Source organism: Chrysochloris asiatica, unplaced genomic scaffold (genome assembly GCF_000296735.1).
Source record: "Chrysochloris asiatica unplaced genomic scaffold, ChrAsi1.0 scaffold00212, whole genome shotgun sequence".
Classification (NCBI taxonomy): Eukaryota; Metazoa; Chordata; class Mammalia; order Afrosoricida; family Chrysochloridae; genus Chrysochloris; species Chrysochloris asiatica.
Genome location: NW_006408730.1, coordinates 3,985,552 through 3,999,761, shown reverse-complemented (window position 1 = coordinate 3,999,761; position 14,210 = coordinate 3,985,552).

Here is a 14,210-nt window from a genome sequence, read left to right as displayed (position 1 = left end):
CTTGTCTGCTGCTTCCATGAGTGTTGATAGTTGATCCAAGAAGAATGAAGTCTTTGACAACTTCAATCTTTTCTCCATTGATAAGAATGTTGTTGATTGGTCCAGTGGAGAAGCTGGGATTGCCAGATTCTTTTCTCATACTCTGGACATATTATCAGTAAAGACTAGTACCTAGAGAAGAATATTATGTTTGGTAAAGCCCCCAGATGAGATAGATTGGCCCAGTGGCAACAGCAATAGGCTCAAGTATAGCAAAGATTGTGAGATTTGCACAGGAATGGGAAATCTGTTGTGCTTAAGATCATTATGAATTAGTACTGACTCAATGGTACCTAACCTAATATGAGTTGAAACCACCTGCATAGCACTTAATGGAAACAAGGCTAAATAAAAGCCACCTGTTGTGACTTAGCTTCAAATCCAACTTAAAGGCATTTGTAGGTACTGATCTTGTTGGTAAGTGGGAGACTGCTATGACTGAAAGTAGGGAGACTTAGGGACAACTTCTTACAATCATAAGTTGAGTCCTCCAAGAAATATAAATATAAATAAATATAAATATAAATATAAATGTTGTTGTTGTTTTAAAATACATTATTATCACAATAAGAAACCTTTAAGGCATTTTGAGTTAAGTAGAAATGCAGAAGTTAGTATTAACAGTGAAGTACAACACCTGCATATGGAAGATTCTCCTTAGATATATCCTTTTTAGAAACACTACGTTACATTGGAATTTGAGATACTAAAGATAGATTGGCTCAAATATAACAAAAATTGTGAGGATGGCACAGAACTGGATAATATTTCATTCTGTTGTGCATAAATAGAGTTGCTATGTGTTGAAACTAAAGTGATGGTACCTAATAACATTACCAAAACTGTATCAAAGAAGCTCTGCGGTCACTGTAGGATACACACTGGATTACTAACTGTAAGGCTGAACCCACTAGTGGCTCCTTCTAAACCCTATACACTGTTGCTATGAGTTGGAATCAACTCGATGGCACTTAGCAACAAACAGCAAGAAAGCTATATCAAAGGGGTTCTGGTGGTGCTATAGAATAAGCACTGGACTTCTAATTTAATACCTTAATTCCAACCAGCTGCAATAATGTAATAAAACAAAACGTGAAGCACAACATGCTGCTGTGTGCTGCTGAGTTGGTTCTGACTCGTTGTTGTTACATGCTACAGAGTTGTTTTGCACTCATAATAAGTAACACAGTATAGGGTTTCCAGTGGCTGGTGGGTTAGCACTACCAACCTTGCAGTGAGCAGTACAGTGCTTATCCTACAGCACCACAGTAGGATTCTTTAGCAATGCTGAATAGGGTTTCTGAGACTTTAAATCCATATGCGAGCAGAAAGCTGCATCTTCAGAGCGCCTGGGAGACTTGAACTGCTGCATCACCTACTCCGCCACCAGAGGTATTTACCTTACACTCCAGTCCTTCCTGCTCAGTGACTGGTGCTTGAAAGTCATTATTGATCATCAGGGACACACACTTTCCTTTGGCAAAAATATTATTAAAGCGTTCTGTCACTTGTTTCTTTCTCTCCAGCAAAAATAATAGTTCTCACTTTTACTTTATCATACTTAATACTTTCTGTGACACAACTTAGATTTTTATATACTTAAAAATTGTTTATAGAGTTGTATAAAAATAAAAACAGAAACGAATAAGAGTAGGGTGCGGTTGGCTGGTAAGGGAAAGAATTTTCTTCTTCTGGCTCTCTTTTATTCACCATCATAAACATTTTTGTTTGTTTGGTAGTTTGTCTTACCTACAATTCATAACCAGGAGCAATAACATAAAAATCAATACGCAAGGAGTTAGGGTCCCATCAGCCATTCCAAGAAATTGAAGTCTCTTTTCACTTCTAGTTTAAAAGATGCCAGTTGAAGGTTAAATCAATGGATGGCTCTGTGACTCTGTTGCACTATGTCCTGAGGTAAAAGACAGAATTGTACTTCATTTTGCTAGTGACATTCTGTCAGGACAAGGCTATAAAGTCTGAGAATAGGTAGATATCTTCTCATTTCCTAGAGGGTTGACCAGCTTTTCCCTCGATTACTGTTAATATAATCTTGATAAAACTTTAGCTAAAACTAATTTAGATATAACCCTTCCCAGGAATGTTTGCAAAGTTTTCCAGGCTCCAAAGGATTGGTGTATTATTGGCTGGGATTTGGAGAGACTAAATAATGAGAGTTAAGAAAACAGTCTTTGCTACCAGAAGGCTCAATTCAGATGCCAGGTCCACTGCTAGTCAGCCATGAAAAACTGCATGTTGCTGAGTTTCCTTAGCTATAAACCAAAATTGTTTCATTTCTACATCACAGGACTGTTTTCAAAATTAAGATTATGTATTTAAAGGAGTCCTGGTGTGGCCCTGTGGGTTAATGCGCCAGACTGCAAAGCCATTGAACTGCAATGTCTGTGGTTCAAGCTCACCAGCTGTTCCTTGGAAACTCTATACAGGGTCACTATGGGTTGGAATTGACTCAACGGCATTTAACAACAACAACAATGTATTTAAAATGCCTAAAACTTAGTATCATGAGGCAAACTACTCCTCTCCACCCAATAACCAAAACCAAACCAAATCCTTTGTTCTCCAGTTGACTTTGGGTAGAGCTGCCCACCGATTGGGTTTCCAAGACTTTAATCTTTATGGAAACTGACTGTTAAATCTACTAGGGAGTAACTGGTAGATTGAACCACTGACATACATTAAGGTTAGTAGTCAAGCACTAAAAGATATCCTCAATAGATATTTCTTTTTTATTTGCCTCTTACTCTTTTTTGTGAAGTTCATCAAGTTCTATTTCTATCACTTAGAATAAAAAACGACCTTACACATTTTGCAAGACAAAAACAAAACAAAAATACTACAGGGATATCTAATGTGTGTAAAGATTCTAAAGAAAATGTACAGGGAGTTTTAATTACAAATCTACTGCTAACTGTTATGCAACAGAGACTTTTGTTTAAAATTTAAATAGAATTATGTCATTCATATATTGTATCTTTACTGCTGATTATTGTCCTTTGTGCTATTATTCTCACTGTTATGATGACTTTTTTGTTTTTGCAGTAAATAATAAATAGTTGTTCTTTTGTCTTCAAAAGAGTAATTCTATTTTTCATATATATAAAGTGAGACTTTTAAAATATGAACATAATATTTGCTGGTAAATCTTTTATAAATTGAGCCTCATTAGAAGAAGAGTTGCTAAAGGAGAGAACTGAAAAACTACTTTTATCCCTTCCCATTTCTTTTCCCTATTTATTTCTGACCTTCTAATTCTTGTTTTTCATCCCCAGGCAATCCAATGTTTTAGCTGTGATAGTCTATTTAAATCTCCTCCAGGCTTGTAATGCTTCCTGCATTTTCTCCTTCACTCTGGTGTGGCACTCTGGGTTAATGTGCTGGAGTGCAAAGCCCATTTGAATTGCAAGGTGTGCAGTTCAAGCTGACCCACTGCTCCTCGGAAGTCCTATACAGGGTTGCTATGAGTGGAACTGAGTCAATGGCACTTAACAACAATAACAATAATGAATGATGTGGCACTGTGGGATAAAGTACTAGACTGCAAGGTCGGTTTGAACCACAAAGTCAGCAGTACAAACTCACGAGCCACTCCTTGGAACCACTAAACAGGGTCTCTCTGAATCAGAACTGACTACGTAGCACTTAACAACAACTATCAACAATCCCCCCTTTGTTCTGAATACTATAATTTTATTTGTAAGATTTTAGTAGGCAGCTAGGAGAAAAGACTCCCTTCAAAGTAAGTCATCTTAAAGTTTAACTGCTAATACAAATTCTCTTAGGTTGTAGTTTTTATGATAATTTTAACAAAATAAATGTTTTAGAAGCATTATTTTACAAGAACACTCAAGGAACAGGGAACAAGTTACTTCTGGGACCTTTTACAAGTTTTGCAGAGAATAAGGTGAGTTGTGATTTGGGCAGAAGGCTATTCTTCCATTTCTGTAATTTATGATTTATTTTCATTCCTGAATTCTTACAAACTGGTTACTACATCATCAGGAAAGTCAATACTAGAGTAGAGTTTAAGAAAAAAGTAATTGATCATCAGTAATATAACAATGTTATACAATGATAAATTGTTTTATCAGAATTAAATTCTTTTTTCCTTTAAGCTAGACTTACTTTTCTTATGGAATCTTGTTTTTATTAAATACTGTCAAATCAGTTCAGACTCATTGCAACCCTGTATAGGGTTTCCAAGGAGCAGCTGGTGGGTTTGAACCGCTGACATTGTGGTTCACAGTCCAATAGTGGTCCCGAGTTGATCCACAGTCACAGTCGTGAGGATTTTTTATTTCTTTACACTGAGCTGCAATGCATACCAAAGATTATGGTCTTTGATCTTCATCACTAAGTGTTTTAAGTCCTCTTTGCTTTCAGTCAACAAGGTTGTATCATCTGCATATTGCGGGCTGTTAATAAGTCTTCCTCCAATTCTGACACCACATTTTTCTTGGTATGATCCCACACGTCAGATTTTTATCTCAGCATACAAATTGAATAAGTATGGGAAAAGAATATAACCCTGGCACACACTTTGCCTAACTTTAAACCATTTGGTGTTCCTTCATTCTGTTTGAACAACAGCTTCTTGGTTTATGTACAGGTTCCTTATGAGCACAATGAAGTGTTCTGGAATACTCATTCTCTGCAATGTTGTCCATAGCTTGTCATGATCCACATAGTTGAAAGCCTTTGCACAGTCAATAAAGCATAGGTAAACATCTTTCTGGTATTCTCTGCTTTCAGCCAAGATCCACCTGATGTCAGCAATGTCCTTTTCTGAATCCAGCTTGAAACTCTGGAATTTCCCTGTTAATGTACAGTTGTAACCATTTTTGTATTATGTTTAGCAAAATTTTACTTGCAAGCCCCGTTAATGATACTGACCAATGCTTTCCACATTCCGTTGGGTTGCCTCTCTGGAATGGGCACAAATAGACATCTCTTCAAGTCTCTTGGCCAGAGAGTTGTCTTTCAAGTTTCTTGGCAGAGATGCATGAGGCCTCCAGGGCTTTATCAGTTTGTTGAATGATTTCAGTCGGCATTTCATCAACTCCCATAACCTTGTTCTTTGCCAATGCCTTCAATGCGCCTTGGATTTCTTCCTTAAGTAACATTGACTGTTGATCATACGCTACCTCTTGAAATGATTGGATATGAACCATTTCCTTTTGGTACAGTGACTTTGTGTATTCCTTCCATCTTCTTTTCTCTCTTTTTTTTCTTTTTTAAGTTTTATTGTGAACTGAGTGATAGCACATTTAAGTGTCCTGGAATACCCATTTTTCACAGTGTTATCCAAAGCTTGTCAAGAGTCACACAGTTAAAAGCCTTTGCATAATGAATAAATTATAGGTGAATATCTTTCTGGTATTATCTGGTTTCATTGAAGATCCATCTGACATCAGCAATGATATCCCTCACTCCACATTTTCATCTGAATCTGGCTTGAACCTCTGGCAGCTCCCTATCAGTGTAATTTACTTTAGCATACTTTACTTGTATGTAAAATCATTGATATTGTCTGATGATTTCTGCATTCTGTTGATTCTCCTCTCTTTGGAATGGACATAAACATGGATCTCTTTCAATCGGCTAGTTGGCCAGGTAGCTGTCTTCCAAGTTTCCTGGTGAAGATGATGAGTGAGTACCTTTTGTGCTATCTCAGATTGTTGAGAGGGAAGGGATGGGCAAGAAAAACTTAAAGTAGTGGCAACTTGATTCTATGAGTACAAAGGTGTTACATAAAAACCAAACCCACTGCCACCAAGTTGATGCCCACTGCGGATTATGCTTATTGATTTCTAAAGTAATGTTAATAATTTTTTTCTGAATTATATGTTCTGTTTTCATTTACTGTCAGTTCTTTAAATTAAAGCCTATCAAGTTTCCCAAAAACAGTTTTAGTTACTTTAGTATCTAAATAATACTCATTTCTACTGAGAGTCCCCAGCATTGGATTGGCAAAGTGGCAGCATCAATGGGCTCAAGGGTGGCAACAATTGTGAGGTTGGACTAGGATCGGGCAGTGTTTCCTTCTGTTGTGTTTAGGGTCACTATGAGTCAATACCAATTCGATGGCACCTAACACCAACAACAACTACTGAGAGTCACACTAACATTTTTAGGATATGTGAAACATCACAGTGTTTTGGCAGCTGCTATTACATTGAACTTTGTTTACTTACATGTGGCAATTGGCCAAATATCAAGCTCTGAATTATATGAATCTGTCATCAAACTAATTAAGAAGCTACATTAAAAACTGAGAGAAATAAATTATTAACCATTTTATAAAATGTATCCATCTCGTTCTTTAATGTGTTTAATATTATTCCCTGCTATTTTGAGTTAAATACATAAATTCAGACTATGATTCTGTTCTGTTACATTATGTTATGTTAAATGTCATCAAGTAGATTCAGACTCATAGCGACCCTGTATAAGATTTCCAAGGAGCAGCTGTTTAATTTGAACAGCCAATTTTGTGGTTCAAACTGACTCCAAGGACAGTGCTTTACCCCTATAGTGCTATACCTGTGAACTTTTCTCCTATTGTGATTGATAAAGCTTTGCATAACCTTTTTTTTTTTCCTTCAAAAATAACTCTTTTCTTTTGCATATTCAAGTAAATATCAAATCCTTTCATGTCTGCCTTTCAAATATCTCTCAACCTCTACTTAATTTCTATCCATACCTACAATCACAGTTTTGTTCATTAACAACCTGATCCTGAATTTCTGCTAGTGTCTTCAATTGGTCTTTATACTTCCATCTCCTTTTCTACCCATTCATTCAGTATACTGCAGTAAGAATGATGTAATCATGTGATTTCTGTACTTTCCAAAGATTTAATGTATAATTTTAAACATGAATTCTAAGTTACACACAATCTTAACTTATTCAAGTTTCCAGTTTCCTCTCTGATCACTCCTCCTATCCTTGTGTATGGAGTCCTGGTGTGGTGCTGGGGTTAATATGCTGGATTGCGCATTCGATTTGAACTGCAAAGTCAGCAGTTCAAGCTCATCAGTTACTCCTTGGAAACTCTATACAGGGTCTCTGTGGGTCAGAACTGACTTGAAAGCACTCTACAACAACACCACCCTTGTGCACTACACTCTACCCTCATGAACTCAGTCTCAGCTCCCTGAATGAATCACATTGCCTTGTCTCACAAACGGTTACCTTTAGCTTGTGCATGTTCCTTTCTTGTCTAGGCTGATCTTTCCTCATTCTTCAAAGCTTAGTTTGTTGTTGTTTAGTGCCCTTGAGTCAGTTCCGATTCATTGCAACCACCCAGCGTTTCCAAGGAGACACTAGTGAATTTGAAATGCTGACTTTGCAGTTCAAACCGACCTTGTGACCCAGTGCTTATTCTACAGAGCCACAAAAATCTATCCCTGCCACTTCCCCCACATACAAACACCTTGGTAAAGTCAGAAGTTTGTCCTTCATAATCTTTACAAAATCTGCACTTTTTCATCAGAACACTTGGTGGTAGTGGTTATGTGCCATGCATAAAGTCAGTTCTGACTCATAGCGACTCTGTGTACGGTTTCCGAGACTGTACATCTTTACAGGAGCAGAAAGCCTCAGCTTTCTTCTGTGGAATGGCTGGTGGTTTAGAACTGCTGATCTTGCAATTCACAGCCCGATTCGTAACAACTAAGCTACCAGAACTCCAAATGCTCTAAAATATACTAAAAGTAATATCTTGTTATCTCCTTCACATTCCCTACATTATGGTAAGCTCTACAAAGTCAGAGACTCTTTTTTATTGAAGACTGGTGCTGTAGAATAAGCGCTGGACTGCAAGGATGGAGGTTCAAACTCACCAGCTGCTTCTCAGAAAGCCTGTACAGAATTGCTATGAGTCGGTTCCAACTTGATGGTACTTAACAATAACAACACTCAAGATTGTAGCTTCATTAACAACAACACTCAAGATTGTAGCTCTATTTCTTAGGCCAATTCTTGGTGTATGATAGGTAGAGATGCATATAGGAGATTGCAGGTATGATGGGAATCCTGGGCACCACCTGAGGTGGGCTGCCAGTGAGCAGTTTCTATTTGCCATTGCAGTTTTCGTAGTCAATTGCAATTTAAATCTAATTGCCATGGGCACTGATTTCCATAGATACACAAACCTCTGATTTGATGGGTACTCAATAGCTGTTTCTTGATGGAATGTTAGATAAACTTAGTCATTGTTGCTGTTTTGTTTTGTCAAGCTGCCTCTGATTCATAACAACACTATGCAATTTGCACTGATGAACTTGGAGTTTAAACTGACCTTGCAGTCTAGTGCTTATCCAACAGTGCCACACCAGAATGCCAGATAACCTTTAGGAGAACAAAAGTCAATCGAGAGACCTTTACCACCACCAGCACCACCACTGCTAGTAGCCTCTCAGACTGCACCTGCTCCATCTGCTCCAACCAAGGGGAAAATATTTTACCTCTGTGGATTTTAAATATTTCACCTTAATATTTTACTTTCAGTGATATTCAGCACTTGTTCTTGAGGTCCAAAATGTTTATTTTATTATGCAAGTCATAGGAATACAAATTGGAAATTATCAATATGTTACAGTAATCCTTGGACAAAAGAGGAGAGGTCACTGCCAGAGGGTTAGGAAAACACCTTTGTTAGATTAAAGTTTCAGCCCCGGGATTCACCAGATATGGTCAAAATGGTGGGTCTGAAGGTAATCCAGAGCATTCCAGTGTGAATGAGTGTGTGTGTGTGTGTATGTGTGTGTGTGTGTGTGTGAATAGAAGGGAACTTAAGAGGTGATTATAATGATTGGGTAAGTGCCATTAAGTCAGGTCGGACTCATTGTGGCACTGTATAGATGTTTACAAGGAGCAACTATGGGTTTGAACCACCAGTACTATCCTGTAGCAAGACACCAGGAAGAAAAGGAGGAAGAAATTCTAGGAGGCACAGAATATGTTAGATTGTAAATAAAGTCTAGCTGATTGGGTAGATTGGGCAACAGTGGCCCACATGTTTAAGAGATTCTAGATGTCAAGCACGGCTTTCTCTGTTCACTAACTTGTTCCTCTGCTTTATCCTATCCCTCCCCTTAAAGCCTTCCAGTTAGAGAAGAATTGTTATTTGAGACCCAAATATTCTGTTGGGGGAACTCTCTAAAAAAGATGGTCTTAGAAGTAGAAGGTATTTCCTTGCTTACCAAGCCAAAAAATAAAAACAGCCCCACAGGCTGGTATTTGGGCAAGATCAGAAACACTACTGACAGCCACTCCCAGGCTTGCTTCATGGAGACCTCGTCAAGAAATTGACAAAGCTTGAAATTGACAAAGCTTGAGAAAATAACCAAGCAGTGGGATAAAACTCAAAGGGTTAAAAAAAAAAAAAAAAAAAAAAAAAAAATGACAGTAAATGATAATAGGGCAGTGTGATATCAAGGTGTGGGCGGAAGCTGTGAGTGCCTGTGGGAGCCCCAGTAATTTCCTTTCCCTTCTTTTGTAACCTTGTCACCCACACATACAAACACATGCTGAGCCAGAGTCTTCTATGGGGCACAATTTAGAAAGGGGGACAATAGTAGCAATAACAAAAATGATAGCAAATTTCATTATTAAATGCTTAAATAGTATTATCTCATTAACTTCTCACAATAGCCATATTTAAGTGATACAATTATTATGCTTTTATTTTCCATGAGACAAAGGATGATTAAAGAGGTTTGGAAAGTGAGTGAGGGATAAAGCCTAGTACAATGTAAAAAAAGTCTCTGAGTTTTGAAGATTGAGGATTTTTCTCTAAATATTTTCTTTCCAAAGGGAGGGGGGCAGTTCAAAAAGTTCATGGAAAAATGAAAGTAAAAGAGAAATGGATTTTTTCCACAAACTTTTTGAAGGTCCTGCATATTCATACTGCTTGGTAAAGTGGAAGGTCAATGAAAAAGAGGAAGATCCTCAATGAGGTGTCTTTTCACTCTGGCAGCAACAGTTGGCTTCAGGTGTAGCAAAGGCTGTATGGTTGGTACAGAACCGAGCAGTGCTTCATTCTATTGTGCATTGGTTCTCTATGAGTCGGTACCGACCCGATGACACCTAACAACAATAACAACACATAGTCACACACATAAGGGACAAAAGAATAAATAAGGTACTTTTCATTGTGATCTCTGTGATTAATTATAGTCTATTTATATAGTGGTTATGAATCAGGCTGTTAATCTCATGGTCAGCAGTTCAAAACTACCAGTTGTTCCTCAGAAGAAAGATGAGGCTTTCTGCTCCCATAAAGATTTACAGCCTCGGAAACCCCCTACAGGGTTGCTAGGAGTCGGAACCGACACCATGGCACATAACAACAGCAACAACATTTATACTGTACTTCAATATGGATTGCTCCTCAATGTAAAGAAAACAAAAATCCTCACACTGGGTCAATAAATAACATCATTATAAATGGAGAAAAGATTGAAGCTGTCAGAACTTCATTTTCCTTGGATCTACTAGCAACACTCATGGAAACAGCAGTCAAGAAATCAAGTGACACATTTCACTAGGAAGTTCTGCTGCACAAGACCTCTTTAAAGTATTCAAGAACAAAGATATCAGTTTGGAGGCTAAGGTGTGCCTGACCCAAGCCATGATATTTTCAGTACTTTCACAGGCATGTGAAAGTTGCACAATGAATAAAGAAGACTGTAAAAGAATTAATGCCTTTGATCTATGATGTTGGAGGAGAATATTAAGAGTACCATGGATTGCTAGAAGAACAAAGAAATCTGTGTTGGAAGAAGCAAAACCAGAGTGGATTCCTTAAATGCTAGGATGATAAGACTTCATCAAAAGTATATCATGTTTGGTAAAGTGAATTGTCAATAAAAAATAGGAAGACACCCCCCTCCCCTCCCAGTGAGATGGATTGGCACAGTGGCATCAGCAGTGGGTTCAAGCTTCACAATGATTGTGAGGATGGCACAGGACCAGGCAGGGTTTCGTTCTGTTGTGCATAAAGCTGTTATGAGTCAGAGTCAACTTACTGGCACCTAACAACAACAACACACATGTTGCTGATGTTAGTTATTGTCAAGTCAATTATTTTTGAGTGTGTGTGAGTGTGCATGAGAGAATGAAAAAGATGTTGTCATTAGCATTGAAAGGAAAAAACACAATGGAAAATATGTTTTCTTTGATGTTCTAGCCATCTTAATTTCAGGGTTAAAAAAATATTATGTAGTTATTAACAGATCTCCATGCTTAGGAAAACACAGTTGGTGAGAGAATCCCATGGAACCAAACCATGGCTTTTGAGTGAAAGTGATTTGTCAGTTTCAGGAGTAAATTCTTGGTTGGGTTACAGCTAATGAGAAGTTCTATAAGGGGTCCACCTTATTTCTGCACCTGCTATCTCTCTGAGGAATCTCTGGTTATGGAATCAGTAGGTTACTCAAGTTCCCAAGGACTGCCCTTCAGCTGGGAGTCTCCCTGTCTCTGAGCCTAGAGAAGAAGTGTGTGTGTGTGTGTGTGTGTGTGCATTTCCCTAGTACCCTGAAATCACCACCTTTTGAAGGTACTTGTGTCCTCCTAGAGGTCCTGAGGCCAGCCTGACTTCTTAGTGTGCTCTTGCTCTTTCCAAAAGGAGCCACAGAACCAGCTCACTCACCCCTAGATGCTGACTTTGGTATCCTCCTGTGGGCCTGCCTGCCTGTTTCCTTTGAAGTTTAAACCTAGGAGCAGTTATCAGCCAACAGAGATATGCACTACCAGGGTTTTCACAGGCAGCCAGTTCTAACAAAGAAAAGATAAGACCTCTGAGTCTGCCTTTGCCATCTACGAATTCACAGTGGAAAACAGAGTACTCGGTTCTTTCCACAGGCTGCTCCAAGAGTGAATCCAATCAAATTGAAAAAAAAAAAAAAAAAGTCAAAGAGAAAAGATAAAATAGCTGAAAAAGCAAACCCACAGCTATAGACTTGCCTGTCAATCAGCAGGAGCCACAAGCCAATCAGAGAAGTATAAAATAGCTTGAAAGAAAATGCATTAGAATCAGTTGCATTCCCCAAGAGTAACAAAAATGAAGAAAAAGCTGGTCAGCTGGTCAAAGGTGCAGAGAAAGCTGATCGTCTTTGTATACCAATTACATATACATACCTGTTTGCATGGGAATGATGTTTGTGCACAATTATTTGAATTGGAAAATTTTTCCATGCCCAGCCATGGTCTTGGTAACCTTGCATGTTCATAAATAACCAAGGAAATAAGCACAATTATCATACAACAAGTACATTCAAAGTTTTTGTAGACATATTTAATTTAGAGATTTTTAAGTGCATGTGCCCTCCTCATCCCCTCATCTCCGCAATGATGTAAGAGTATACTTGCACATGTTAAGAAAGCAACACAACCTTTGTGCTCCTCAGTATCAGGAATTCCATGTGTTTCTTGAAATAGGGTTCAAAATAAAAATTCCCTGGCAATACCACCAGTTTGTTTTGTTCAGAAAAGATCAGGATCAGTTAAGCAATGGACCTGGAGATCTCTGAGCAAGAGGAGAATCAAGACTTGGACAAACCAGGAGTGGCCAGAGAAGACAAAACTGCTGAGCCTTCTAAAATAGGGAGATGACAACGTTTGGGGAGTTTATATGTCAGAAGACTGTGATCTACTTGCATATAGGGTTGTGAGTGGGTTATAATAACCAAAAGCATGGCCATAGAACATATAATAAACACAAAGGCCTTCAGGAATTCTTCCAAGAGATCTTTGATCAAGTCTACAGTTGGTGGGGTGACTTTGCACACCTAGGTATTGAAATGCTCTAGCAAAAACTGCACACCCAGGTATTGACATGCTCTCCATAGGAGCAACAATAAAGGTGACGACACTAAAGAGCCAAACTATGCCCACTACCATTTTCTCTGTCATTGTGGTAGGCAGAATAATGCCCCTCTCCAAATGTCTATGTACTAATCCTTAGAAGCTATGAATATGGATGCTGGCTTGTTGAGCTTTGACAGATATGGTTAAGGAAAGATCTTCACATGGACAGTTTATCCTAGAGAATAGAAAATGTCATTTTCTAATTGTTCTTTACTCAGGCGGATGACTGTTTTAGATCATCACTGTTTAAATGGCACTTTATGCTCTATTCACTCACATAATCTGCTTTTCCTTCTAGAAATGAAATAAATCTCTGATTCTTTTGTAAAAGTTGAATGATCAGACAAAGAAATTGTTTCCTTCTATATGATTTCAACATGAAAGCGTCAGGTTGGCACTTGGAGTCTAACAATATCTAAGTTACAAAATTAACCAGATGATAATCAGTGAACATCCCTTGAATCCACTCACTGAAGAGAATGACAAAGAATACATTCAAATCACAAGTATTTTAAGTGAAGCAAATCAGTAATCAGAAGAATAAAATGCTTTCCACATCATAACTCAGTTGCAATTATTAAATACAAAATGAAGGGAAATATTGACATATTGTGGGAAAATGCAGTGCACTACCATAAGCATTGGACCTGTGGTCAGTGGAAACCCACCAGCTGCTCCTTAGAATCCCTATGTAATGAGTCAGAATCCACTGGGTGGCACTTAACATTAATGACATGTTTGAAAATCTTTTTAAAGTAATTATTAAATTTTTTACATGGAGGCTGGCCTGGTAAGCCTTTGGATATTTAATTTTAAGAAAAATTGATTTACTATTAACTTGTAAGTGAAAGAACACGGGTTATGCATCTTACTGCTAACTGAATGGTCTGCAGTTCTAGTTCACCAGCTGGTCCACAGAAGAAAGAGATGGTAGTCTGCATCCATAAAGATGTACAGTCTAGGAAAGCTTATGGGGCATGGATATTCTGTTCAGCAGGGTTCCTAAAAATTGGAATCCACTCAACGGCAATGGGTTGTGGTATTTCAAATGAAAGAAGTCTCTGTGTGTCTTTCTTTTTTCTTTTTCTTTTTTTTTTCTTATGGTTATTTTAATACCAACTACAGAAAGTTGAAAGAACTGAAGAAAAAATTTAAGGCTTAACTTGAAGTATTGAAAGACTCTTAGGAGAGAACATCTTGATTGTATCTTGATTATATCAGGATTGTATCAAGTTGACATCGAAATTTAAAGAGACAGTATAGACATAAAACCAAAC